At 58.6% G+C, this 5,589-nt stretch overlaps 2 non-coding genes and 1 pseudogene across 2 annotated transcripts; all 3 read left to right on the forward strand.

Annotated features, from left to right (window-relative positions):
* The first annotated feature begins 1,822 nt into the window (after window positions 1–1,822).
* Window positions 1,823–3,731, forward strand: LOC124773612. Its single transcript, XR_007014853.1, has one exon. It is a non-coding gene; the product is annotated as a small subunit ribosomal RNA (ribosomal RNA).
* A 352-nt stretch (window positions 3,732–4,083) lies between these two features.
* Window positions 4,084–4,238, forward strand: LOC124773556. The gene has a single exon (XR_007014800.1). It is a non-coding gene; the product is annotated as a 5.8S ribosomal RNA (ribosomal RNA).
* Window positions 4,239–4,426: 188 nt separating this feature from the next.
* LOC124773670 overlaps window positions 4,427–5,589 on the forward strand; it is a 4,222-nt pseudogene continuing 3,059 nt past the window's right edge.

The raw sequence follows: 5,589 nt of genomic DNA on the forward strand, positions 1-5,589 counted from the left end.
ACGTAACCCACGTTGTCGCCTAAACCTGCTCTGTAATTGTTATACGACTCGTTCAATTAGTGTAGTGTTGCCCACCCGCAACCCTCGCAATATAGTTCGCTACTCGCACTGCCCGCTCCCCTGTGTATCGCTTCATGTTAAACACCTTGCAAGTCTTGCTGACTTTCCACATGCTCCTGCTGTACACTGTAATGTGGATGGCAGCAGGACGTACATGCCGCCCCCCGCCCCACCCCTCCCCACGTCCCCACCTTGCCCCCTGCCTTCGCAAGCTGGTTGGTGAGAAGTTTGCATGTTCAATGCCCTTCGCATGCGACGTACTCAGGCTACGTTGTGGTGCGGCCTGTGTCAACTGTCCGCTGATGTCGTACGCATAAACCACAATCTGTACTGCACATTCGTCCTTATGTACTGAATGATACATCGTGGCACATGTGTGACCGTACAACGACTGCGCCCAAAAACGGCGGACCATACAGTGCAAATATTGTGCACGCAGCTACGTGTCGTCTCCCTATGAGAGCTGGATTGCAGTGTGGTACGCCATAGAGACGTGTGGGAGGAACGGACGCCGTGGATGGCGATCAGCATGAGCTGTCTGTTGATGTATTCGGGCCTAGTCGTCTCTCCTCAAACACCGTGATAGCATGGTGCACCGCGTTCCATATCTGCGACATGCTACAGAGGCCGGTTGACAGTCGTTCGAGCAATGGACATCGCATACGTACGGGGGCCACCTTCCACGTATTGTCTAGGCGTGCACATTTTGTTGCGTGTATGTGGGCAGACGTAGTGTGGCGTGACACCTGACACAGGCATGCAATAATCGTTGAAGTTGCTAATGGCGATGGACGCCTACGTTTTCTGGTGAAGTTACGCAAATGAAGAAATGGTAACCCGTTGTGGTGCGGTTGTTCTCGCTAGGGGTGAATCGGTGATGGCGACGATAGGTTGAGGTACTAACCGGTTGTTCCAGCGATACCCACCATGCCGATGAAACTGAACGGCATCTGGGTGTGAAGCGATACGCGGCGGTGGCTGGGTGGGACCGTCCCCGGCCGGTGAGGGGGCGCCTCCCGGCGTGCTGGCCGCGCGGTGCGTGGGCGCACGCGCTACAGCCGGCTGGTGGGGGCGGCCAGTGGCAGGCGCGCCGGCCGACGGACGCGGCAGGCGTCGCAGCTGCGCGCCGGCGCACCCTGCGCGCGGCGCCGTGCGGCCAAAGTAGGTCCTCGCGGGCCCGGTGCGAAGCGCGGTGGACATCTTCAGTGTGCTGGTCCGATTGAGGACTGTGTGCGTTGAGGATGCGCCGCCGCCCGGCGCTCGGCGCCGCGACGCCGTCTGCTGCTCGGTCGCCCCAGCGGTTCTCGCTGGTGGTTTGTATCGCAGCTGTGCGGATGTGTTGGCGCGTGCGCTGTGCTGGGAGAGTTCGCTTCGGCACCCAAGTGGGGCTTTTGTCCTTCTGTGGCGCTGGCGTTGGAGCTGCCGGTCACCGTAGGTGGCGCGTGTTGTCTCCCGCCGGCAATGCCACGACAGCACGCTCCCGGGCCTCTGTCGGCAGCGGCAAGCTCAGTTGGGAGCACGGGTGGTCGCACCGAAAGCGTCTACTCGCCTAACTCCGGGCGATTGCGCCTCTCTCGAACCCGACCAAGTACTTGGGACGGCGCTGCGCGCCGCCGGGACCTGAGAGGGTTTCGAGGTGTATTGTGCAGGGGAGCTCAGCCTCCTCCTGTTTGCAGAATGATTGAGCGAACGCTTGCGTGTTCGCGCGGGCCCCCGGGACACACTCCCGGGCGGCCGGCTGCTCAGCTCTAGTTGACGCAGCTCCCTGGTTGATCCTGCCAGTAGTCATATGCTTGTCTCAAAGATTAAGCCATGCATGTCTCAGTACAAGCCGCATTAAGGTGAAACCGCGAATGGCTCATTAAATCAGTTATGGTTCCTTAGATCGTACCCACGTTACTTGGATAACTGTGGTAATTCTAGAGCTAATACATGCAAACAGAGTCCCGACCAGAGATGGAAGGGACGCTTTTATTAGATCAAAACCAATCGGTCGGCTCGTCCGGTCCGTTTGCCTTGGTGACTCTGAATAACTTTGGGCTGATCGCACGGTCCTCGTACCGGCGACGCATCTTTCAAATGTCTGCCTTATCAACTGTCGATGGTAGGTTCTGCGCCTACCATGGTTGTAACGGGTAACGGGGAATCAGGGTTCGATTCCGGAGAGGGAGCCTGAGAAACGGCTACCACATCCAAGGAAGGCAGCAGGCGCGCAAATTACCCACTCCCGGCACGGGGAGGTAGTGACGAAAAATAACGATACGGGACTCATCCGAGGCCCCGTAATCGGAATGAGTACACTTTAAATCCTTTAACGAGTATCTATTGGAGGGCAAGTCTGGTGCCAGCAGCCGCGGTAATTCCAGCTCCAATGGCGTATATTAAAGTTGTTGCGGTTAAAAAGCTCGTAGTTGGATTTGTGTCCCACGCTGTTGGTTCACCGCCCGTCGGTGTTTAACTGGCATGTATCGTGGGACGTCCTGCCGGTGGGGCGAGCCGAAGGCGTGCGACCGCCCCGTGCGTGCTCGTGCGTCCCGAGGCGGACCCCGTTGAAATCCTACCAGGGTGCTCTTTATTGAGTGTCTCGGTGGGCCGGCACGTTTACTTTGAACAAATTAGAGTGCTTAAAGCAGGCAAGCCCGCCTGAATACTGTGTGCATGGAATAATGGAATAGGACCTCGGTTCTATTTTGTTGGTTTTCGGAACCCGAGGTAATGATTAATAGGGACAGGCGGGGGCATTCGTATTGCGACGTTAGAGGTGAAATTCTTGGATCGTCGCAAGACGAACAGAAGCGAAAGCATTTGCCAAGTATGTTTTCATTAATCAAGAACGAAAGTTAGAGGTTCGAAGGCGATCAGATACCGCCCTAGTTCTAACCATAAACGATGCCAGCCAGCGATCCGCCGCAGTTCCTCCGATGACTCGGCGGGCAGCCTCCGGGAAACCAAAGCTTTTGGGTTCCGGGGGAAGTATGGTTGCAAAGCTGAAACTTAAAGGAATTGACGGAAGGGCACCACCAGGAGTGGAGCCTGCGGCTTAATTTGACTCAACACGGGAAACCTCACCAGGCCCGGACACCGGAAGGATTGACAGATTGATAGCTCTTTCTTGATTCGGTGGGTGGTGGTGCATGGCCGTTCTTAGTTGGTGGAGCGATTTGTCTGGTTAATTCCGATAACGAACGAGACTCTAGCCTGCTAACTAGTCGCGTGACATCCTTCGTGCTGTCAGCGATTACTTTTCTTCTTGGAGGGACAGGCGGCTTCTAGCCGCACGAGATTGAGCAATAACAGGTCTGTGATGCCCTTAGATGTTCTGGGCCGCACGCGCGCTACACTGAAGGAATCAGCGTGTCTTCCTAGGCCGAAAGGTCGGGGTAACCCGCTGAACCTCCTTCGTGCTAGGGATTGGGGCTTGCAATTGTTCCCCATGAACGAGGAATTCCCAGTAAGCGCGAGTCATAAGCTCGCGTTGATTACGTCCCTGCCCTTTGTACACACCGCCCGTCGCTACTACCGATTGAATGATTTAGTGAGGTCTTCGGACTGGTACGCGGCATTGACTCTGTCGTTGCCGATGCTACCGGAAAGATGACCAAACTTGATCATTTAGAGGAAGTAAAAGTCGTAACAAGGTTTCCGTAGGTGAACCTGCGGAAGGATCATTACCGACTAGACTGCATGTCTTTCGATGTGCGTGTCGTGTCGCGCAACACGCTACCTGTACGGCTCGCCGTAGCCGTGCGCCGCGTGCGGAACCACGCGTGCCTCTCAAAACTAGCGGCAATGTTGTGTGGTACGAGCGCTGAAGCACTGGAGCGGCTGGCCTGCGGCACCTGGCGCCTGGCGCCGGTTTTGAATGACTTTCGCCCGAGTGCCTGTCCGCTCCGGTGTGGAGCCGTACGACGCCCGTCGGCCGTGAGGCCGTTGGACACAGAACGCTGGAACAGGGGCCGCCACACGCCTCACTCCCGCCTATGCGACCGTCTCGAAAGAGACGGCGGAAACTTGAGAAAAGATCACCCAGGACGGTGGATCACTCGGCTCGTGGGTCGATGAAGAACGCAGCAAATTGCGCGTCGACATGTGAACTGCAGGACACATGAACATCGACGTTTCGAACGCACATTGCGGTCCATGGATTCCGTTCCCGGGCCACGTCTGGCTGAGGGTCGGCTACGTATACTGAAGCGCGCGGCGTTTGCCCCGCTTCGCAGACCTGGGAGTGTCGCGGCCGCCTGTGGGGCCGGCCGCGTCTCCTCAAACGTGCGATGCGCGCCCGTCGCCTGGCGGTTCGCATACCGGTACTTTCTCGGTAGCGTGCACAGCCGGCTGGCGGTGTGGCGTGCGACACCTCGTACAACGACCTCAGAGCAGGCGAGACTACCCGCTGAATTTAAGCATATTACTAAGCGGAGGAAAAGAAACTAACAAGGATTCCCCCAGTAGCGGCGAGCGAACAGGGAAGAGTCCAGCACCGAACCCCGCAGGCTGCCGCCTGTCGTGGCATGTGGTGTTTGGGAGGGTCCACTACCCCGACGCCTCGCGCCGAGCCCAAGTCCAACTTGAATGAGGCCACGGCCCGTAGAGGGTGCCAGGCCCGTAGCGGCCGGTGCGAGCGTCGGCGGGACCTCTCCTTCGAGTCGGGTTGCTTGAGAGTGCAGCTCCAAGTGGGTGGTAAACTCCATCTGAGACTAAATATGACCACGAGACCGATAGCGAACAAGTACCGTGAGGGAAAGTTGAAAAGAACTTTGAAGAGAGAGTTCAAAAGTACGTGAAACCGTTCTGGGGTAAACGTGAGAAGTCCGAAAGGTCGAACGGGTGAGATTCACGCCCATCCGGCCACTGGCCTCCGCCCTCGGCAGATGGGGCCGGCCGCCCGCGCGGAGCAATCCGCGGCGGGGTCGTGTCCGGTTGCCTTTCCACTCGCCGCGGGGTGGGGCCGTTCCGGTGTGCGGTGGGCCGCACTTCTCCCCTAGTAGGACGTCGCGACCCGCTGGGTGCCGGCCTACGGCCCGGGTGCGCAGCCTGTCCTTCCGCGGGCCTCGGTTCGCGTCTGTTGGGCAGAGCCCCGGTGTCCTGGCTGGCTGCCCGGCGGTATATCTGGAGGAGTCGATTCGCCCCTTTGGGCGCTCGGGCTCCCGGCAAGCGCGCGCGGTTCTTCCCGGATGACGGACCTACCTGGCCCGGCCCCGGACCCGCGCCGCTGTTGGCTCGGGATGCTCTCGGGCGGAATAATCGCTCCCGTCAGCGGCGCTTCAGCTTTGGACAATTTCACGACCCGTCTTGAAACACGGACCAAGGAGTCTAACATGTGCGCGAGTCATTGGGCTGTACGAAACCTAAAGGCGTAATGAAAGTGAAGGTCTCGCCTTGCGCGGGCCGAGGGAGGATGGGGCTTCCCCGCCCTTCACGGGGCGGCGGCCTCCGCACTCCCGGGGCGTCTCGTCCTCATTGCGAGGTGAGGCGCACCTAGAGCGTACACGTTGGGACCCGAAAGATGGTGAACTATGCCTGGCCAGG

This window comes from Schistocerca piceifrons, unplaced genomic scaffold, assembly GCF_021461385.2.
Source record: "Schistocerca piceifrons isolate TAMUIC-IGC-003096 unplaced genomic scaffold, iqSchPice1.1 HiC_scaffold_954, whole genome shotgun sequence".
NCBI lineage: Eukaryota > Metazoa > Arthropoda > Insecta > Orthoptera > Acrididae > Schistocerca > Schistocerca piceifrons.